Source organism: Oreochromis niloticus, linkage group LG13 (assembly GCF_001858045.2).
Source record: "Oreochromis niloticus isolate F11D_XX linkage group LG13, O_niloticus_UMD_NMBU, whole genome shotgun sequence".
Classification (NCBI taxonomy): Eukaryota; Metazoa; Chordata; class Actinopteri; order Cichliformes; family Cichlidae; genus Oreochromis; species Oreochromis niloticus.
In genome coordinates, this window is record NC_031978.2 from 29,911,577 (window position 1) to 29,935,446 (window position 23,870).

The following is a 23,870-nucleotide window of genomic DNA, read 5'->3' on the forward strand; positions in this document are numbered from 1 at the left end:
AGCCTTTAATACAATCATCCCGGACATCCTCATCACCAAACTGGTCACTCTTGGCCTCCCTCCTCTCACATGTGCCTGGATAAAGGATTTCCTCACAAACCGGCCCCAGACTGTGAGACTCGGCCCTCATCTCTCCTCCACTCGCACACTGAGCACCGGCTCCCCACAGGGCTGCGTGCTGAGCCCCCTCCTGTATTCTCTCTACACCCACGACTGCAGTCCGACCCACAACAACACTCTCATCATCAAGTTTGCTGATGACACCACGGTAGTCGGACTCATCTCAAAGGGAGACGAGGCAGAGTACAGAGAGGAAGTCCTGAAGTTGGCAGCATGGTGTTCAGAAAACAACCTGGCACTGAACACCAAGAAAACCAAAGAGCTCATTATCGACTTCAGGAGACACAGCACCGACTTGGCCCCCCTCTACATCAACGGGGAGTGTGTGGAGAGGGTCCACACTTTCCGGTTCCTTGGTGTCCTCATCTCTGCTGACATCTCCTGGATGGAAAACATCTCAGCGGTCATCAAGAAGGCCCAACAGCGGCTGCACTTCCTGAGAGTCCTCAGGAAGTACAAGCTGAACTCCAACCTGCTGCTGACCTTCTACCGCTCGTCCATTGAGAGCCTGCTAACCTACTGCATCACGGTATGGTACGGCAGCTGCACCAAGGCAGATAGTGTGAGGCTTCAGAGTGTGGTCAAGACAGCACAAAAGATCATCGGCTGCCCTCTCCCCTCCCTGTTGGACATTTATTCCTCCCGCTGCCTCAGCAGAGCAGCAAACATCATCAAGGACAGCTCCCACCCTGGCTTCAACATGTTCAGCCTGCTTCCCTCAGGGAAGCGCTACAGGTGCATCAGCACAAAAACCCAAAGACTCAAAAACAGTTTCTTCCCTAAAGCCATAACCACCCTGAACTCACACATGCGCCGATAACACAGCCCCCCACTTCCCACTTCCTCTATGGACCACCACTATTTATACCAATTCTATGTGCAATAACTGTATATACATAACACTATTTATACCAATCCCATGTGCAATAACTCAACTGTACATACATAACACTATTTATTACATATTACTTACGGCTTGTAAATTGTACATTTTATATATATATATATACACATCTTCTTCCATATGTTAATACTGTCCATATGTATATAGCGCTGCAGAACTGTACCCCCCCCCCAGCATGTTTACACTGAGTAGGAGATGCTCTGTATCTCATTGTACAACTGTATAGTGACAATAAAGGCATTCTATTCTATTCTATTCTATTAGGTTAAAATTCGGGAAGGCAAAGTTTACATTTTTGTTCAATTATTTACACTAGTATCTAGAAAAATCTAGAAAAAACTCAGAATTCACATACTTCAAAATTTCCACCGAATTTGTCAGCCTCTCTATTCATGCAATTTCTTAACCATTACCCCTGCTGTCTTAGACAGGGCTCTCATTTGCACCTGATCTATTCAGATTTAGAGGTTAACGCAGCAAGAATGTCTTTGGTATTACACTGGTGTATGCACACAGAATCCATGTAGGTATAGGGAGGACACGCAAACTCAATCCAGAAACTGAGAGTCTGAACTGCTGACAGTTAGCAGTTCAGACCAGTAAGCAACCAACTCATGTATTGCTGCTATGCTACAGTTAAATTTTAGACTGGATAATACGGACTTTGAAAACAATCATATTGTGAACATAACTGTTTCCCAAATACGAACAATGTCACAATGTCACAACAAAATAAAGTCAAAATGAAAGTTACAATTAAATGTAGCTATTCTAAATACAGTTTTCATTCTGAACTCCATTAACGAGTTCTGTTAAATCCCAACACTAACTGGATAAATGTATAAAGTAGTGCAGCGCTAACGCGTCAATGAGCTAACCGCGCTAACGCGTTGACGCCGTGCAGCCCCACGCACAGGGTGATCCCCGTTAACTCGCTAACGGAGATTTGCTGCGTTAATGCGGTTATGGCGTTAGCGTCATTGTAACGAGATTAAAGCTGACAGCACTAGTATAAAGTCATCATCATGGATGTCAAGAACTGGATCAAAACCAGAATCAGATATAAACTTGCCTACTTTGATGTAAGTTGAAGTTTCTTAGAAGAGTATTCTCTTGTTGTTTTCCAAATCACAGTTTGGCCATAACGAACACCTTGTTCGAACATAAGAGTGTCCATAAGTGCACGTGGCACCAGGACGCTCTAGGCCGCAGGTCGATGATCGATTTTGTAATCGTATCACCAGACCTGCGACCATATGTTCTGGACACTCGGGTAAAGAAAGGGGCTGAGCTGTCAACTGATCACCACCTGGTGGTGAGTTGGATCAGGTGGCGGGGGAGGACGCTGGACAGACCCGGTGCACCTAAACGTGGGGTGTGCTGGGAACGTCTAGCAGAGGCCCCAGTCCGTGAGATCTTCAACGCACACCTCCGGCAGAGCTTCAACAGCATTCCGAGGGAGACTGGGGACATTGAGTCCGAATGGACCATGTTCAGCGTCTCCATCGCCGAAGCTGCTGCAGTGAGCTGCAGCCGCAAGGTGGTTGGTGCCTGCCGTGGTGGTAACCCCTGAACCAAATGGTGGACACCAGAGGTGAAGGGAGCCACCAGGCCGAAGAAGGAGTCCTATCGGGCTTGGTTAGCCTGTGGGACTCCGGAGGCAGCCGACAGGTATCGACAGGCCAAGCGGAATGCGGCTCGGGCAGTGGCTGAAGCAAAAACTCGGGTGTGGGAGGAGTTCGGAGAGGCCATGGAAAAAGACTTTCGGACTGCCTCGAAGAGATTCTGGCAAACCGTCAGGCGTCTCAGGAGGGGAAAGCGGTGCTCTACCTGCACTGTGTATAGTGCTGGCGGAGCGCTGCTGACGTCGACTGAGAAAATTGTCAGGCGGTGGAGGGAATACTTCGAGGACCTCCTTAATCCCACTGACACGTCTTCCGAGGAGGAAGCAGAGTCTGGGGATGAGGGGAATGACCCGCCAATTTCCGGGGGCGAGGTCACTGAGGCAGTTAAACAACTCCTTGGTGGCAGAGCCCCTGGTGTTGATGAGGTCCGCCCCGAGTTCCTGAAGGCTCTGGACGTTGTAGGGCTGTCCTGGTTGACACGCCTCTACAATGTTGCGTGGAGATCAGGGGCAGTACCCCTGGACTGGCAGACCGGGGTGGTGGTCCCCATCTTTAAGAAGGGAGACCGGAGGGTGTGTTCCAACTACAGGGGGATCACACTCCTCAGCCTCCCTGGGAAAGTCTATGCCAGGGTGCTGGAAAGGAGAGTTCGTCCGCTAGTCGAACCTCGGATACAGGAGGAACAATGCGGTTTTCGTCCTGGTCGCGGAACACTGGACCAGCTCTTTATCCTCTCAAGGATACTTGAGGGTGCATGGGAGTTTGCCCAACCAGTCTACATGTGTTTTGTGGACCTGGAGAAGGCATTCGACCGTGTCCCTCGGGGTGTCCTGTGGGAGGTGTTGCGGGAGTATAGGGTGTCTGGCCCATTGCTACGGGCCATTCGATCCCTATACAACCGTTGCAAGAGTTTGGTTCGCATTGCTGGCAATAAGTCGGACTCGTTCCCGGTGGGTGATGGGCTCCGCCAGGGCTGCCCTTTGTCACCGGTTCTGTTCATAATTTTTATGGACAGGATTTCTAGGCGCAGCCAAGTGGCGGAGGGCTTTCGCTTCGGTGGCCTCAGAATCTCATCTCTGCTTTTTGCGGATGATGTGGTTCTGTTGGCTTCATCAGGTGAGGACCTCCAGCTCGCACCGGAACGGTTCGCAGCCGAGTGTGAAGCAGCGGGAATGAGGATCAGCACCTCCAAATCTGAGGCCATGGTTCTCAGTCGGAAAAGGGTGGAGTGCCCACTCCGGGTCGGGGATGAGTTCCTGCCCCAAGTGGAGGAGTTCAAGTATCTCGGGGTCTTGTTCGCAAGTGATGGGAGAAGGGAGCCGGAGATCGACAGACGGATTGGTGCTGCGGCTGCAGTGATGCGGACGCTGCACCGGTCCGTCGTGGTGAAGAGGGAGCTGAGTGTAAAAGCGAAGCTCTCAATTTACCGGTCGATCTACGTCCCTACCCTCACCTATGGCCACGAGCTGTGGGTAGTGACCGAAAGAACGAGATCGCGGATACAAGCGGCAGAAATGAGCTTCCTCCGAAGGGTGACTGGCCTCTCCCTTAGAGATAGGGTGAGAAGTTCGGCCATCCAGGAGGGGCTTAGAGTAGAGCCGCTGCTCCTCCACATCGAAAGGAGCCAGTTGAGGTGGTTCGGGCATCTGACAAGGATGCCTCCTGGGCGCCTCCTGGGTGAGGTGTTCCGGGCATGTCCCACCGGGAGGAGGCCCCGGGGCAGACCCAGGACACGCTGGAGAGATTATATCTCTCGGCTGGCCTGGGAACGCCTTGGTGTTCCCCGGATAAGCTGGAGGAGGTGGCTGGGGAGAGGGAGGTCTGGGCTTCTCTGCTTAGGCTGCTGCCCCGCGACCCGGCCTCGGATAAAGCGGATGAAGATGGATGGATGGATGGATATACAAATATTCTACAAATTATAATATTTTTTACATTAAGTCCTTTCTTTGAGCTGGGATAGGCTCCAGCTCCCCCACAACCCTGATAAGGACGAGTGGAGGAAAATGGATAGACGGACAGATGAAGTTCTTCCTTTAGACAACTGTTGCAGAACTATGTAAGCAGAATGTACAAGTTTTATGATTACTTAACTGTTACCATTAGAAAATTCACAACTTGTTGAACCTTTGCCTTATTCTAAAGATATCAGCCACTCGACGCCGAGCTTTAGATTGACACAGCAAAGCCTCTTCGCTGTTGTACTGTAGTGTAGCCTCTCGTGGTTTATTCCTGAAATATACAGTGAAAAGTGAAGGAGATGACATATGATAAGAGCTGCGAGACAGGTCTAAATTTGTGGTATTGAAGTTTAGACTTGTGAGCCAGCTGAACGCCCCGCCAACAGCCAAAGTTTTGGGGGTAAAGATGTTTTATAAATGCTTTGTAGAAGATCCCTCTTCAGCTGTCAATGTTGTCAACCTTACATTTGCTTTCTGCAATTTCTCTTTTGTTCCCGTCATGCACCGACAGCAAACCTCTGGAAATGAGTGGGGGATTCATTGCCCTTTTAGAAATTCTGACAAACAACTACTCAGCCTTACAGAGGAGCCCAGCTACGGCCTGTTGAGTAAAGCAACTTCATCGCCATTATAATGTGCACGCCATTCATTTTAGAGGCGAGTATGTTTGCTTCCCGCCGTCTTTCTCTCTGTCAGTCCCCCTCTCTCTTCTCTCTCTTTCAGCCCCCTCATGTCAGTGAGGTTCACATCATCCTCGTTAAGCGTTTGTCTCCAGTCTAACTCACAGATGATTATTCATTTAGCCGCTTTAGACAGCTCCCGTCAGCCACAAGGACTCCGCTCATCCACCAAGGGACAAATCAACACTCGTTTTTTTGTTTTTTTTCTCTCGTTCTCCTCCTCCTCCTTAGTTCTTTCTCCACTTCCCGTCTCTCTCCTGGGCTATTACACTGAGTGTTATGTTTACTATAACCCGCATGCTTGTTAATTATAAATCACTGGGTCCTCTTACGTTCTATTAATTGGTACCTCCTCTCTCAGTCTATACAGGAGCACTGGCAAATAAATTCAGGTAAGGCTTCATTAAGTGGCACTCTCACAACAGATCTTGACACACGCTACGGAGGCAATAAAACAAGGCTGTTGGAGGGGTGGAAGGTTTTCAACAACTGTAATCAGTGTTTTACAGTAGTCGACGGCACAATCTGCAAAGTGCCAGGTCTGCTACTCCCTGTAGGACCAAGAAAAGGAGTCAGCACCAGAGAAAGCGATGAACTGCGATACAGCCGTGACACGGTTTGACTTGAGTTCATTTGACCATTTTCAAAAGACTGCGCAAGAGTACTTTGTCAGTCATCAAAGGCAGTTCATCAAAGCCACCAACTTATTTCTGATGCAGCTGTTGTTTGACCTAGAAAGGTGTTGGAGAGTATTCAAAGTTTAATGACAGAGGGGAATTGATGCCATATTGATGCTAAATATTAAATATGAGCGTCTTTTGCGCAGGGCAAACTTTAAAGTAATACTGATGCAACACTCTTCCAGTGCTTTTGTTTGTTTGTTTGTTTCATCATTACAATATTGGGCATGTTCAGGTTCTCCAGAATCATTTTATGGTGGTTGTGCTAACCTCGCCTCAGAATGACTAAAGTTTATTTGACATAAACCAGGCAAGTGGTAAACGACCTAGGCTTAAGGTTAGAATGCATTTCCCTCATGGGCTACAAAGATAGAAACTAGAAGATGTTACCTTTCAAATCAAATATGTTAATTCAGCTTAACCTTAGAGTTTTTCTGTTATAAACTTTACATTTAGGTATTGCAAAGAAGAAGAAAAAAGTAAATGGGAAACTTACCAAAATCCCCACCCCTGAACTTGTCACTAGATGGACGTTAAAGCTCTTTTTCCATTTTAGCTACTAGTCGTTATGGCAACATGGCCGGGCGTCCCGTGACGTAATTAGTGTGCGACAAGATAGCTACAAAAAAAGACGGACATCAAGGAGACGATATACCTGCTACTTGGTCCGTAGCTTTTTGTCAGACTCGGTTTCCAAAAATGGCAGTTTTGACGTAACAAGACGCTCTTATGACTCATCAAGTGACACCACTGACAATGTCACATTTTAGTAGCTGCTTGGATTGCTTTGCGACCCCTGCCGAACAGGAATTTTTACCAGGTACTATTATCTAATGGAAAACTCTAAATACCATAGTGAGTCGATCCGAGTTGGTACTAATGGAAAAGGGGCTTAAGAGATTAATTAGCAAGTCGATCAATTACTACATCATTTATTAACGATATTAAAAAGAGGATAAGATGCATAATGATCTTTCAGATTTTGCGCTGCGTGTTACCTGATTGATTGATCTATCACACCATACATTCAATATTCTGTAGTAATTTATTAGAACGGCACATTCAATATCAAGGGACATAGGTGAACAAAAATGAACATCCATTTTTCAATGCTCCGCTATTTCCACGGCATTGAATAATGTTTTGTCAAAGCCATCATTATCTCACATTTATGCAGAAGGTGTCCTTTTACTGTGCTGCATGATGCGCCAAGCTCTGGCAATAGCGAGATCCATCTGGCACAACTAGTCATTTTTGCAGGGGTCAAGGGTGTGAAGGGTCAGGTTTGACCCTAAACCGTCTTTCCCTATTCCTGACCAAGCACTTTTTAGTGCCTAAGCTAACCGGGTAGTTTAGTGCTTAAATTAAATAGTAAATGGACTGGTTCTTATGTAGCCCATTTCTAGTCTTTTTAAAGTCAAGTTTGACTTGACTTCGACTTGACTGACTAGCCCTTTTCTAATCTATTTGAGCACTCAAATTAACTTTAAAAGAAGCATGTAAAGCTGATGACAGGACACCTTCACCTGCAAATACAGTAAGTTGTTATTCATTGTTCTGGAACTTGAGCTGAGCAGGAATCCACGGTCTAGATCAACAGGAGAAACACTGAGCAGGGGACCTGGTCAACCCAGATATGAACCAAAATGAGAGAGAATGTTTTTTAGGGCGGTTTTTGACTTGTTGACTCAATAAGTAAATTTTCATTCAAGTGTGTGAGCATCTGATCCTGGTATCCAGTTCTTGTAATACATCCACGAACCTGCCACTCTTCAACCGTAAGCCCGCTTCAGGCCATCTGTGACATTCCATACTAAAAGAAATGTCAGACGACTAAGTACAACGATGCCTGTTTGTGGTGTTTACTTTGATTATAAGAAACAAAATAACAAATCGTGTGTAATCACCTGTAGTTTTGAACTTGTAATTTGACAAAATATTTTCCAGACTGGATAATTCATGCAGAAATGCAAAGAGTCAGACGTGCACGGAAGCAAAGCAGAGAGACAAAGCAGTCTCAGAGATAGAGCAACTGAGGGTTTGCTCATGGACCTGAAATGACTGGGTACAGTATCACGCCAGAGAGCTCCATTAGAGATAATTGGATGGATTTCATATTAATATATGCTCTGTCATTTAGCATTGCACACAGGCTTAACCTCTGCGAGGGATTTCATCCCCTGCCAAGTCCTGCAATCATACACTTCACACTGATCATAATGGTTGGAATACTGTTCCAAAGCAGGCAGAATGTTAAAGAAGTGTTAGAAAAAAAGAAATAGAAAAAAGGGGAAAAAACATGTTTCTTTTAATACCTTTTGCACTGACTTATTTAATCTTCTAAATTTAATTGCAGCATTGTTGTTACATTTCAAAGACACTGTTGTACAGGTGGACACATCTCACTGCTGTTTCTGATCTACAGAGTCATTTTTCCTCTGAAATTGTATTTAACATATATTCTTATATAACATTTATTTAAGTGAATATATGTTATATATGACCTAATAAAGATTAATAACATTATAAGCTGGTATTATTAGCTTTTAACAATTGTTACTTTATATACTGTTTCATAATGTTAATAAAATCTTTGCGGTTCTTGTTAGCTTTTTTTAAATCAATGTAAAGTCATTTATTTACTGAGTTCAGCTAGTCTGCCCATTTTATCTTTGCTAAACTTTGTCGAGCTTAATTTTTTTTATTAGGATTGACATGAATTAACAGCTTTTTGCAGCATGCAGATCTAAAGTGGGAACATTGCTTTATTACAGTTAATAAATATTATCTGTTCTGTCACAGCTCCCTCATCTAGAATTAATGGTTATTAACAAGTTATTTTTTTATAAGAGCTTAAGCAAGTCTTATCATATTATAAATATTTTTCAGAGTCAGTGTTGGTGCATGATTAAATGTGCTATTAGGAGAAGGTTTGCATGATGGATGGTCATGTTGAGAATCTGCAGAATTTTTTTTCTTTTTTTTTTCTTGTTTTATCTTCTCTTTTTGACCACATCAGTTGATGGTAGCAGATTTGTTGGTTTTGGTCACACACACAAAAAAAGTACTGAAAGTGGAAAATGTTGCCTTAAAAAATAAAGTCTCATACATTTATTTTGAGCACTGCAAACACATTTTTATTTGAGTGCTCCAAATAGGTAAAAACTTTGTTAATAAAAAAATGAATAAATAAATAAATCCAACCCAAATCCTCTCTCTACCTCCAGTCCCAGGTGGATCTGGAAGTTAAAAATAATTGACAAAGGACAACAAAACTAAAAAAAAAAAAGAATTTAAAAGATAAATTTAATAATTCAGTAGAATTGTCAAATGCCAGTGTTTTTCTCTGAGTTTAAAGTCAAACATTAACACTTCTGATTTCTTTTCCACATTCACAGTGATCAAAACCAATTCCTATTTCCACTAGAATCCACTAGACGGTTCTTTTGTCACATTAAAATGCCACGCAGTAACAAAACTACCTAAGTGATTATGCAAATGTGGGCTAGTAATTTAAACTGTCTGTGATAAAGATATCTTCCTCCTATGGGCATTTATGAGAAAAAAAACACACACACAAAGTTTAAGCCAAGATTTATTTGGGTGGAAAAGAGAATGTTTCTTTGATCACGGCTTGAGTGTCAGGGTTAATTACACAGGTTGCAGAGGCTAACGCTTAATCCTATTTCTAGCCTTTTAGCATCAGCCCTCACCAACAGCAACACCTGCTTAGAACAGCATTTCAACTCAGTGACACCACACAAAATGTCTCCAGTACACCGGGAAGTCAGCAGTGGCTCTCCCTAAATTGGCAGGGGCAAGAGAGGCCGGAACAGTAATAGGAAGATCCTCTTCAAAAAGCCCCTTCACCTTTTTTTCCCTCTCACTCTCCCTCTTCCTCCTCCTGTTTTGCTCATCAGAGAGAAATCTCTTTCAACTAGCCGAGAAGGTTTTGGACAACTGTGCAGTCTGACATAATTATCAGTGGCTTGGCTTTAATCACACTCTCCTCGGACTCCTCAGCGCACATTATCTGACACCAAACACAGACGCTCTTCTGCCTGAAACAGGCCAATTTAGCCTCCTAATGCCACTCAGAAAGCCAGCCGTCACAGACAACTAGAGATGGACAGAGAAAAAGCGGCAGAAAGTGAGAGCGAGGGAGAGGCGAGGCGTAATTATGCACCATATTTTGGCTTTGTTGTTTCCTTTCCCCCCCCTCCTGTTATGCTTTTTTTATTCCTTTACTTTGCGCACTTTTAATAAGTCTGAAAAAGTGTCAGTTTGATTCAAGTCTAACAAAGCTGTGGATGATTTATGTCAAAAGGTTGCAGGAGAAAAAAAAGGAGTTAGGCAAGATTTGAGAGACAGTTTCAAGGTAGCAAAGCTTCAATTAACCCGAGTTGCCTGTATAGGATATCATTTGAATGACTGCTGAATTAATAAGTGCTTTTTGAAAATCTCTTGAAATGTGTTCTTGAGATACATCAAATGTAATCAAAGGAAATTAAATTCTTATACCTGGCTTAGGATAATTTGAGGTCTTTTCAAATCCATGTTGTAGCTCATCAGAACTTCGTACATGAGCTGGAACCGACTATAATTGTTGCGGAATTTTGCCTTGTTTAGCTTCACAATTACTTACAAGTCTGTAAGTAGCAATTTGGCTACTCTCAGAACTGTGTTTTGGCTCATGATTTGCATGTAGAAGTGAAAATTAGTGACCACATCCCCATGAACACTTCCAACCATTATTCTAAAAATAAAGAGGGACCTTCGGCAATGCTTAAACCACAGCTCTAAGAGATGTTAATATTTGTTCTGGCTGTCCCTTCTCCATACTCAAATGGGTCAGAGAAAAGAAGGAGTGGGTGGTGGAGTTGTGGGTGGAGTGAAAGGAGATAACTTCAAAGTGATAGAGAGAGAGAGAGAAAGATCACAAACAGTAGCACTTGCTAATGTGTTCCCAGGATGCAGCCATTCCAACCAGACCCCCGGACCTTTGATACCGTCTTTGACAGAACATCCTGCAGAAGAAAAAAAAGGAGCCATCAGCGAGCTATCAGCAGGACGCCGCACTCTCTTTGGGTAATAGGCGATGAGCCCAGACAGGGTCGTATTATGCTTCAACCTCTCAGATACTAAGAGGACGCTTGTGCTTGCATGGCAGATTTTAGATAATAGCAATGTTATAAAATAATATCAAAGACTGGAAATCTGGGATGCGACACACGGGAATGAGCAAACTGTGATCGTGACAATTTAGTGTTGATGAGTGACAGTGCCATTAACGTGGCAGTATCTTACAAAGAATTACTGAAGTTACATCAGTTTTCTACCATTCAGCATACCAGAGCTGCCTCAGGGGACAGAAGCAAGGTACATCATGGACAGGTCGCCAGTCTATCACAGATGATGCACACAATTTAGAATTGCTAATTAGCCTCAAATATACAGAAAGAACCCATACAGGCACAGGGAGAATGTACAAGAAAAGCCCAAGTTGATTTGAACTGAGACCTTTTTGCTGTGAGGAAGAAATACCACCCACATTAAATAGCATTTCGTTAAATGATTAAATGAATCTTTGATATTTTATTAAAGTACAACAACAGTTAACTTTGGGTTCAGCTTTTATTACAAAGCCACCCCTCCCTAACTCTGAGAAAGTAGGAAAGGTGTTCTGTGAATCCAAAAAGTTGTGTTTTATTTTTACCAAAAAATAAAACAGTTGTATGTATTTTCGGTCAGACAAATTATTCAGGCAGTACAGCTTTTCGGTTAAAAGCCGGAATTTATATAAAAGGCTGGATCCTAACAGACCCCAAACCCTGACCCTGCACTGGTTCTGACCTGGTGGATATTGAAAGGGTAAAATAAGAATGTTTAAACTCATCTACTGGATTGTCTCCAGTTTCAGCTGTTGTCTAAACTACTTAACTAAACAGATTTTCTTATCCTGTTTCACACTAATTACTGGAAACATTCCTAAGAACTACTCACACAACACAGAGACACTGATTAACAATCTGAGTCTATCAGTGGAAGAAAACGGTAGTTTGACAGACAGTTGACGTTTGGGATATGTTTGCGCGTTTTAAAAAGTCAGATGCAAAAACACTTTATTTTAGGATAAACACCCTTAAAGTGATGCACACAATTCCATGAGGAATCTAGAGGACCTAGAGATGCTACACTTGTTCCAAGTTACCCACAGCAGTACATCTGTTGATTAGAAAGTGAGGAAGAAAATGTAGGCAAAAGAAAATGCAAGCCATGAAAACAAAGGAAGATGTGCTCATCGAACAAGTGAGAAAGGGTAAGAGATCGTTTTTCCACCCAAACGCAGTGGCAGCAGTGACCGCTCTGCCAGCTTGTGCCACATCAGTTTGAGGAGGTCAAGTCATCCCCTGGCAGGCTGCGTCTGGCCTGGTCTCACCGCAAGAGGAGTACTGGTCCAGGGCCAAACCTCGAGGCCTGCCGCCTGCTCTCCCAGTAGAGGAACCCGCACTTCACTTGCTTTTCACTGGGGGCAAGTCAGGGAACCGCTGGGGCGTGGGCTTCCAGCTCCAGAGCTGCACCCCTTCAAACCACCAGGAAGTGCATGAGGTGACCTCGATCAGCTCTAACTGTCAACTAGCCAGCCAGAGCACAGGAAAAAGAGAGGTGACAGAGGCCAGGAGGAGAGAGGAGAGGAGAGGGGAGGAGAGGGAAGGAGAAGCCGGCGAGGAGAGGAGAAAGATGACAAGAGGTTAGGTGTGAGCTACCCAGGGAGACATTTGTCCAGCAGCCTTACAGTATGAAGCAGCTCTACTGAGTCGGATGTTCTTACAGTGATCAGTGCACCCTGTACTTGAGCACAAAGATACAAGAGTTTTCTAAAGATCTACAAGTTAAACATTTAAAACTACATTTCCATGTTATTTTTCCTGCTTAAATCTACTTAACACAAAGTATTCCCGCTAACTCCTTGTTTAAAAAAAAAGTTACGTCTTCTCTTTTAATATTGTCCATCCTGTTCTGGAATGCAGTGCACAGAAATATACTTAGCTTACTCTCTGTGCTTCTCGCTAAAGTCACAACACACAGCTGAGCACAGTTATTCATGATACATTGTTGTGACAATAATGTAGCTAGTAGTTTCTCTGAGGTCATCACCTGTTATATTTTTAACACACAATGTTAAAAAAACATCCTAGAAAAACAGTAATATTCCGGCAGCTGGGGCGCCAAAATAATACCAGAGAATAACAGAAAATAACTTTATCATAAAAATACGGTTATTTTCAGTAATGACAATACAGTTTGTTGCCCTAATTTTACATGGGATTTTGCCTTTTTCGAGTGCTTTTAAACATTAAATTAGGAACATTTTAATGTGATTAAACAATGAAATTACCTATAAACAAGGTCAATGAATGTGCCAATATGAATAATAATACAGAAATATACAGTTAACAGTTGGTTTAAATAATAATGGATTGCATGCCCTGGGACAGACTGACAGAGGCGAGGCTGCCATATCGCACCATCAGCCCCTCTGGCCATCACCAGTAGGCGGTAGGTGAAGTGTCTTGCCCAAGGACACAACGACCGAGAGTGTCCGAGCTGGGGCTTGAACTGGCAACCTTCTGATTACAAGGCGAACTGCCAACTCTTGAGCCACGATCGCCCTAAATAGCAAAAATAATAATAATTATTTGATGTTAAAAAAGTTTATAAGAATCATTTCATATATTTTTCCATAGCATTACATTTGAATTTAACAGTTCAATCTTTCAAATAACGGACAAATATTTGTGACATCATGATACATTTGTGAATATATTTTAACAATCTAAATATGCATATGTACAGACAAATACATTTAAAAAACAAGAAAATTATGTTTTATTACATTACAGTGATTTTACGTTAATTTACATTTGAAATGTGAAGTCACAGTTCTAGAAGAACAGAACAAAACTGTAAAATACACAGTAAAATGCTTTTATATTAGGACTTTTTCTTACAGTGCACGTGCCAAGAAATGTAGTGTTAATCACTAAGAAAGCCTGGAAGTCTTTGATGGTTAGCAAACTAAGTGATAATTTAGACTTTGAAGTTTAGGTTTTAATCTGAGTAATAAAATCAAAAACTTTTTTCCATGAGTCATTAACATTAGCAGTAAATGAGAATGCATGGTTTTGCACAACATGGTTTTGTCATCTCGGACAACAAGAAAAGGGTACCACATGAGGTTGGCGTACAGTCCTGCTTACTTGCACGTACCCTACACTGTAAAAAAAAAATCCTAATATAAAAGTATTTTACTGTGTATTTTACAGTTTTGTTCTGTTCTTCTAGAATATCATTAAATTTACATAAATAGACTGTGATTTCACATTACAAATGTAAATTAACGTAAAATCACTGTAATGTAATAAAACATAATTTTCTTGTTTTATAAATGTATTTGTCTGTACATATGCATATTTAGATTGTTAAAATACATTCACAAATGTATCATGATTTCACAAATATGTGTCCGTTATTTGAAAGATTGAACTGTTACATTCAAATGTAATGCTATGGAAAAATATATAAAATGATTCTCATAAACTTGTTTTACATCAAATAATAATAATTATTATTGCTATTTAGGGCGATCGTGGCTCAAGAGTTGGCAGTGCGCCTTGTAATCAGAAGGTTGCCGGTTTGAGCTCGGACACTCTCGGTCGTTGTGTCCTTGGTCAAGACACTTCACCTACCGCCTACTGGTGATGCCCAGAGGGGGCAATGGTGCGATATGGCAGCCTCGCCTCTGTCCCAGGGCATGCAATCCATTATTATTTAAACCAACTGTTAACTGTATATTTCTGTCCATTTAAGTATTATTATTCATATTGCCACATTCATTGACCTTGTTTATAGGTAATTTCATTGTTTAATCACATTAACATGTTCCTAATTTAATGTTTAAAAGCACTTGAAAAAGGCAAAATCCCATGTAACATTAGGGCAACAAACTGTATTGTCATTACTGAAAATAACCGTATTTTTATGATAAAGTTATTTTCTGTTATTTTCTGGTATTATTTTGGTGCCCCAGCTGCCGGAATATTACTGTTTTTGTAGGATTTTGTTTTTAACAGTGTACAATACAAAGCTCCAGTAGCCACTGTTTTTGTTCTCTATGGCTTTTTGTCATTTTGAATTTTATATGATGCTTTCTGTACTTCAGTTAAGTCTATATCTCTTTTTTTTTTTGTCCGCTTTTGTCTTGTGTGCCTTGTTGTTGCTTTGACTTCCTTTGTTATTGTTTTACTTCGTTTTAGATGTGTTTTGTTACCCTGGTGTTTCCACTTTCCTTTATTATTTCCTTTATTACCTCGTGTGTGTGTGTGTGTGTGTGTGTGTGTGTATAGCCTTGCCTTTTGCTCTTTGTCTAAGCTTCTGTTACCAACCCCTGTAGTAGTTGGTGTTAACCCCCTTGCAATATACGTCTTTACGTCTTTTAGTTTGAATTCACAAGATACTGGCATATATGCGTGAAACGCAAATAATTTGATCATTAAAATATGGTTTCCAATCCTATCAACTCTATGGGTCCCTTTAATCCTTTTCAGCATATCCAATTGATTGATCAGCCATAAAGAAGTGTAAAAATTTACCGCTTGGGAAGATCGTTGATGTTTGTATAAAACTTGGTGCCTTCCTCCTGACAACCACAGGAACCTACTAGTAACCAAAGCAAATGCAAGAGGAAGTGTATAGTCCTTGTCAGTTGGTCGTGTAACACACACTTTTCCCTGACGATTGGTTGGTGCCACAGGGGTCACTGAGACATTAGCAATCATTTTCAAATCAAATCAAATCAAATCAAATCACTTTTATTGTCACGTCACATGTGCAGGTACACTGGTACAGTACATGCGAGTGAAATTCTTGTGTGCGAGCTTCACAAGCAACAGAGTTGTGCAAAAATACAATAACGTAAAACAAGCAAAATATAAAAATGGCTAATCTAAAAAGTAATAAATATATGTACAATATATAAAGGTATATACATTACTGAATGTGTATACTAAATATGTTTTTCTACATGTGTGTGTGTGAATGTGTATATAGTGTGTATATACATGTTTTACAAATGAAATAAAGTAAACAATAAAATAAGATATATAAAATATACAGAGGTTGGGACAGCAACTGCCAGTCACCACATGCAACCAGTTGGGGAATGCCCACTTTTCCTTAGCCATTGGTAGTTTCCAGATTGTTGCCAACTTGTGTGTAGGGCTGTGTGAATGGGTGCTAAGTCTTTGAAGGCAAGGGAGCAGGGAGTCAAGCATGTTCTGCTACTGTATGTATTATGCCATCATAAGAAGACCTTTGATTTCATAATCAGGCGCCCTTGCTGTCCCCGTCAATATAGCTGTGATATTAGATTAAAGATATTTTGTAAGTCTGGTGTTGCTACATAGTGTTTGTCCACTTTCTGTACGCTTCTCATTGCCAGCTTTGGTGGTGAATATCAGAGTAGTGGTCACTGTTTTATCAGCATTTATGAATCTCTTGTTCCTGTGAGCTAGTATCCAGTTCCTATGTGTGTAGGCTGCATTTTGTTCATTTTTTCAGATGATTATTATTTCATAGACAAACATTTCATAACAACACATAACTATTAACTAATGTACACTTTACGCCATATATCACAATATGTTATACAAATCCTTTTGACGCAAATACTCATGGTTCTACCCTTAGGGCTATTCTATGATTACTATTTCATTGTACATGTACAACGAAATTGTAATCCACACAACGCCTGTCATCGTCACATGTTTATATAATTTCTGGTCAAGAAATTTTTGTTCGTTGCTTGATGTTCATGTTTCTTCAGATATGGGAGAAACCCAGTTAGCAAACTAGTATCTTTCCGATTTTAAATTCTTATTTGATCTGAAGGAGGCATTTGATGTCCAGTCCTTCATCTGATTATTCAGAATATATTTAGTATAGAAATAAGATACACTATTAAAGGATATCTGAGGCTAAATGATCATTGTTGTTAGCATTAACAACACATATTGTCATACATAATGTAAATATACAAGCATTATGTAAAGGAACACACTTTATATTGCATGGGATGAAAGAGCTTGAATAAGAAATCTGTTAGCGTTAACATTTACGTCTTAGTTTTCTGTTGAGATCACTCAGCAGAAGTTATAAATAAATGAAAGAATATTTTAGGTAATATTACTCATCAGCAAGGACAAAAGCTGAACAACAAAGCCTCTTGGTAGCAGGTGCGAATATGTGTGTCTGTGGAGAGCGTTTCACAGGGTGAAAGAGAAAATGTGTGTGTGTGTACGCCTGGATGCTGTCTGCATAATATGCTTGAGTGTGTTTATTTGTACACTGTGTGCGTAGATGTCCATGAGACGGATGTGCGTGTGAGCGTGCAGCTCCCAGCGCCCGGCGGTGGTGGCCCGTTATTGAGCCTTTGAGAGGCAAAGAGGCTGATAAATTCAAACTCTTTGTGTAATTGTCTTTCGCATCTGAATACAAATCCCCACTGCTTATGATTCATCATATTTATTTTTTTATTTCCTCCGGCAACATCTTTTATTAGTTGTGCACTCAGCGGCGAGATTTAATTTCTGCAGGAGGGGACAACAGCGTCGGCTTGATGATTATTATTGAGAATGTGATACTACAGAGGCTGAAATAAAATCTATAGTGCATTAAAGTGACAGATTAGGAGGGGCGAAGGGTTCATTTACAAGTGTTAAGACATCAGTGGCTAATGCCCTGCAACGCCAAATAGCAATCCACCCTGGTCATTGCTCTGCAGGAGTGTGTTTGAGGAGAACAGCATGAGAGAATGTATGAAGGGTGTGGGTGCATGCACGCGTGCGTGTGGGTGTGCGTCTGTGTGTCTGCTTGCAGAAGGAGCGAGTGTGTATGTTATGCTCAACAGGGAGCCTCTAGTGGAGATATCTGAGCATTGCTTGAAGGAAGGGAGACTGTGCAAGTCACAGAGAGATAAGAGCTGGCCCAAGATCTTAAAATTACTCAACAACATCAAACAGTGGAATTATATCCCCTGCTGCCTAAATACTCGGCTTGTTTTAAGGAAAACATGCTGTTGTGGAATATCAATGACATGTTGAGCTTTGTTGTTTTGTTTTGTTTTGTTTTTTTTTGGGGGGGGGGGTCACGTAACATTTACATATAAGGAGAGTTGACAAATGCCAGCAATGTTTTTAACTATCACAACTTGCTCCCTAATGGTGATTATTGCTGAACATTACAAAACTAGTAACCACTCAATTTTTGTTTTTGTTTTTGCAAGTCACACTGGCGTGCGGATGACCATATCCATCCCTTTGTGATTTTATTCCTGCTTCCAGAAGGATGATGCTCAATGTTAAAAACCTCAAACAATGTCAAAGTGTTTTTTTCGAACATCACATTGGATGAATGAAGAAAATGACAGAGAAAGGAGGACGGAGGGAGCAAGATTAGTGAATCAGGAAGTAAGGGCAGCTGTGAAGAGGAAGAAGAGTGGAATGAGACAGATGAGATGCCTGTGGAGATGTCTAGGAGAGGGGGCAGTGGACTTTTTCACCACAATTTTGAACTCAGGCGGGAGTATTCATAGACTTATAATGTTTGCAGACAACACTGTAATCTGTAGTGAGAGCAGGGAGCATGGATGTGTTTGTGGATGGTAGTCTGGGGAGGTGGAGGGATGCACTAGAGAGAAGAGGAATGAAAGTCAGTATATCAAAACACAGTACATTTATGTTATTGAGAGGGAGACAGGTGGAAAGGCGAATATGTAAGGAGTAGAGATGGTGAAGAACGATTAAATACCTGGGGTACGTATACGTATCAGAGGAGACTTGGAAATGGAAGGTTTGCAAGATGGTAGTGAGAACTGCTATGATGGATGGTTTGGAGACAGTGGCACTGAAAAAAAGACAGCAGGCCAAGTTGGAGTTGACTGAGCTGAAGATGTTAAGATTTTTATTGAAATTTAGCAGAATGGACGAGATTGAAAAATCAGTACAACAGAGAGACCACTCAGGTTGAGCCATCTGGAGACAAAGTTAGAGAGGGTAGACCTGTTCGGAGGAGGGGTAGTGGATATACTGGACAAAGGATGGTAAAGATGGAGCTGCCAGGAGCAAAAGAGGAAGACTTCAGAGGAGGTTTGTGGATGTTTTTGAAGGAGTACATGCACAAGATGAGATGGAGGCAGATGTCTACCGTGGTGACCCCTAAAGGAGGCGGCCGAAAGAAGAAGAACAACATCACAATGAGTTCACTGCACTCAAATGAATTCGACCATCACCAGATCTCAATCCAATAGAGCAGCACAAGCCAACAGAGATTTGCATCATAGATGTGCAGCCAACAAATCTGCAGCAACTGCATAATACTATCATATGTCCAACCCTTATTAGACAGCATGCCATCTGCAATCTTCCACTTATATATGCAAATGTATCAGAGTTTAAATCCACCCAAATTAACTGGGCTCTGAAACCTTTTTCAGAGAAAGTTGGTTTGTTAATTGTTATATTCTGAGAGACTGCTAGCAAAAGAAGTACAAAACACCCAGTAAGCAAATACAAGCTATTGCTGAGACTGAGTATAAGAGGACTGATGTGGACAGAGGTGGCTGGAAAAAATGCTGTGTTTCACTTTTAGCAGCACTGGCTGTCCCAGCTTTTGGCTCTGTCAGTGTGGACAGCTGTGCCAAAAGAATCCAGAAACTGTTCCAAAGCTCAGCACTTCTCTACACAGGTAGTACTTAAGTTATCACAGTGACATCACAACAATTATTACCGCACCTTCTTTCAAATGTTGCTGAGATTTAACAGAAAATTACAACATTTTTAGAGCATACACAATAAATGATCACAGTTTAAACACTAATTTTAAGATTAATGAAACAGGTTGAGCCCTATCCCCATGTTTAAATTTGGATTTTTTTTTGCCCCCAACACTCTTTGAAGACGTAGTAAGTCATTTTCTTAATTGCACCAGAAAGTCTTTTGTGATAAAACCAAAGCAAACGAAACCAAACTAACTATCTGCATGCCAAGATACAATGGACAATGGATACTTTGGACTCCTTGATAACTTTTACCACTTTTGGCATTTTTTATGTCATTTACTGAAATTAATAGCACAGTAACTGTTGCCTTTATGAAGAGTGACCTGCTGAGATCTTTCTGAGACTTCTTTTACTTCTAAATGGAAGATAGAACTATCATCATTTCTACAAAAAAGGAAGAAAAATGTCACTGTCACTGCAATTCATTCTCAAACATTGGTGTTTGAAGCTGGTTGAGAATGATGACAATGGACAGTCGTGAACCATCTACATGCGCATCCTCAGTAAATGACTGAATAACAATGGAGACACAAGAAGAGGAAGATGAAATTAGCTCTAATGATATAATGGCTGCTCTCTTTAGAGCTGACATGTTGAGTCACTCTGCGACCGGTCAAGTCGCATCGATTTTCATCAGGGGTAGAAACCTGATCTACACTCGGTCCTCTTTAACCAACTTGTCTCTCTCTTAGATGCCCCCAGATATTTATGTCTACTGTCTGATTCTGCCAAGCGGGGGCTTAATCAGATCCAGAATGAACACCATCAGTATTCAAGCCAGCTGCTGGGAAGAAAAGAGAGATAAAGTGAGCTAAGACACTGAGCAGGAGAGTAGACAAGGACTGAGCGACAAAAAACATGGAGGGCAGAGGCACATGATAAAGCCACAACAGAATGCATTAGAGCACTGATGAAGGATGAAAAACCACATGACTTCAAATGGTTTCTGAAAGTGAAGGAAGGTTTTGAAAGAAGTGTATTGTGTCACTGAAAACATTTCTTTGAGTGTCTGGTTACTCCCCAAGGCTTCATCCCTCAAAAAAAACAAAAAAAGGGAAAGGGGCAGCTTACCTGGGTCCAGTTACACTAATTATTATTTAATCATTTTAGTTGTTAAGGCCACTTTAAGTGCACACATGACTGTGGACGCTGCCCAGCATTATGGAGTGTTTTGCTAATAGAATAAAATAATTTTTCATTCAAAATCATTTTTTAGGATAAATAACACATTAAATTTGAAATATACACACATAAGAAAGACTTCCAAATACGATCTCAGATTTTAGTCCCTAATGTATGTGTGTTCTTTTCCTAAATCATATGCTTTAAAATAAAAACCCAACAACTTTGCAGCACAAACAAAGGAGTTCTGACTATCAACAAGGAGTCTTCAGGTGACACAATAAAAGTCAGTCAGTGTGTTTTTCTCTTCTACATTTGGCACATGTCAAATCCTAGAGACAAAGGTCAGAATCCTAACAACTGTAACAAGCTGAATTTCACTTACCTACCAATAAGATGTGTGCAGACAATTTTCCCTCCACTGTGTGATATCTGCCTGTGCAACTAAAAAAAAAAACATTCAAACTGTCAAGGTATCACTTTTAACATGTTTGAAAATTAGAGGACATGAACTTCCTGCTTCAGCCCTTTCTCTCATTTTCCCCCTTCACCGCGACCGTTCAGCTGCCACCTGATCTGCAGTCATCCGCCGTGTAATTGTGCGATCTGATTGTGATTTCTTTACCATGTTTCGCTGTGCTGCACTCTCCCAGTGAACCTTCACTGATCTGTATCGAATCTGCAGGTCAGCTGGGCTCTCAGAGATCTCCCCTGCCTTAAAGTTGTGTTACACAAATGTGCTGGATACATATTTCAGTTGATTAGGTGCACACAGGATGGGTGTAGGTACAAGAGTGGACACGGGGCTACAAAACATTTATCACAGGGCTACTTCCATCAGTGCATATTGGCATTATAAATATTGGTATGCTTTACATCTAATTTTCCATCTCTTCCTTTCCAAAACCACACACACACACAGACACACACACGGCAGAGCAGTGTTACAGGCAGAGTGAGCTTCTATTATGTGGAGCCCACGGTGCATTAACAGCAGCAGCAGGCGTCGGCTCTCACATCTGATCACACTAAATCAGACAAATGTGGACGAGAGGTGAAGGGAGAGAGGGGAGGGAGTGGGAAGGCGGTGGAGGGGTGGTCTGGAGGGATCTGCGAGGGATGAGCTGACTGTCAATGTCTAAGCGTGACACGTACGCCAGTTGCAGGAACCAAACAAAAGTAGCACACTTGCGAGACACACACAAACACACGCGACGCAAACTCTGTTGCTAGACATCAACACCAAGTTCACATGTCACATGCCAGGGACGTCTGCTTAGCATATTGCAGTCAACACCTCATCTCAATTACTTCTAGCGGGTAAATATATAAATAAAAGGAGAGCCGACATAATCAGAAATCAGTATGTGAGCCCCCGCCGTCCCCGAAGACCTAAGCTCCTCAGATCTTCTTTGTCATTTCTGGGGCTGGGAAACCAGTGGGCCTGTGGAGGTCACAGAGCTCAGGCCTCATCAGCAGGGCTAATTTGATTGTGGCGGAACAATGGCTGGCGTAGCTGAGCCTGGCACTGGCCTGCTGACGAGGTGCATATTAATGCGTCGTGGATGCTGGGGCAGCTTTGCCCTGCACAGGAAGGGCATACTAAGGGTAGTGAGGACTCGGGGCCTTAAATACTCCTGCCAACGCTGCTGCAAGGGTTCAATTCTGTGTTTTTTACTTGGGAAAAAAATTTATTTCTGTTTTACTTAAATGTAAAACTAATTTTATTTTAACAATGTTATAATCAAGGGCTAAAGCCAGCCAGAATGATCATGAACAGTGTTCTAGTCATTCACCCCCCAATCCCTGTCATGAGGTCATGTGGTCAAAAGTTTTACAAAAAGGTCACAGTCAAGTGACCTAAGCAAACTAAGCGGGGCAGCCATTAAAGGACTTGTTTTTGCAAAGGTACAATGTAATTTCAAATACATTTCCAGCATGGCTCATTACAGGTTGCCAGTTCTGAAGCTTTTGGCATGTGACACACACTCCTTCAGTGTTGCATTCTTTTGCCGATCAAAGGAATCTTGGAACAAACAAGTGGAAGTCTCAATTCCCCTTTTATGGATAAAAACATTTTGTCAAAATGCAAAATTGAGTTTGCATCCTTGAACTGACAGAGTCTGGGTTGACGAAACAGTAACAGAAGCAAAACTTGTGGTTGTTTCTTCCAGCTGTTTAACTTTATTAAATACCATCAGTTCACAGAAGCCATATGCAAGTCTTTATAGTGACAGAGTTGCATCCATTTACACATTGCAGCTGAGGTTCTTCTAGTTATCTGATTATCACAACTCATATAAAGCTCTTTAGCCTGCCTACAGTCGGTCCATTATAAACCATTATGCAACCCATCTTGGCCCCAGCACATCCTTATTTCATTTCATTAATACCTGCTCTGTTGTGTACTGGGGGCCTTGCTGCCCCTCTTCCCGACTCCTGGCTTTGTATGTAAACACAGGGAAGCGCAGAGATGTCCCAGACCAGAACTACATTAACATATATTTCCATCTGCAATCATTTATATCAGCCTTTCAGCCATTGTGGTTCCGACTGAACACAACTATAATCTAAGATTTTACGCTTTTAGCTTTTCAAATGGACTTGTGAACACATCGGTTAATATTACTGAGCGATGTCCAGCTGGCCTGAAGGTAAAGGAGCATTATTTACTTTAGCCTTTTTTTTGTTACAGTTTTTTTTTAGCTCTATTTGTGGGATGTGACTGTCATTTTGGCATTGGTCATGGAGCAGGATGTATATAGTGGGTTTCTCTAAAAAGAGCATGGAAGCACAGTTCAGGCTTGCAAAGTTGCATCTGAACGATTCAAGACTTCTGGAACAAAGTGCATTGGACAAACAAGGCCACAGGACCTGAGCACCT

At 41.8% G+C, this 23,870-nt stretch overlaps 1 long non-coding RNA gene across 7 annotated transcripts in view; it reads right to left on the minus strand.

Annotated features, from left to right (window-relative positions):
* The window catches only part of LOC106098758 (uncharacterized), a 462,577-nt gene that overhangs the window by 254,766 nt on the left and 183,941 nt on the right, over nucleotides 1–23,870 (minus strand). Inside the window, exons 1-2 of one of the 7 annotated variants that reach the window (XR_003213598.1) lie at nucleotides 15,621–15,812; nucleotides 11,001–12,603 (exon numbers count right to left, since the gene is read on the minus strand). The exons of 4 other annotated variants lie outside the window; for them this stretch is intronic. This is a non-coding gene — a long non-coding RNA (uncharacterized LOC106098758). 2 more of the 7 variants (XR_003213596.1, XR_003213592.1) reach the window with 2 other exon arrangements.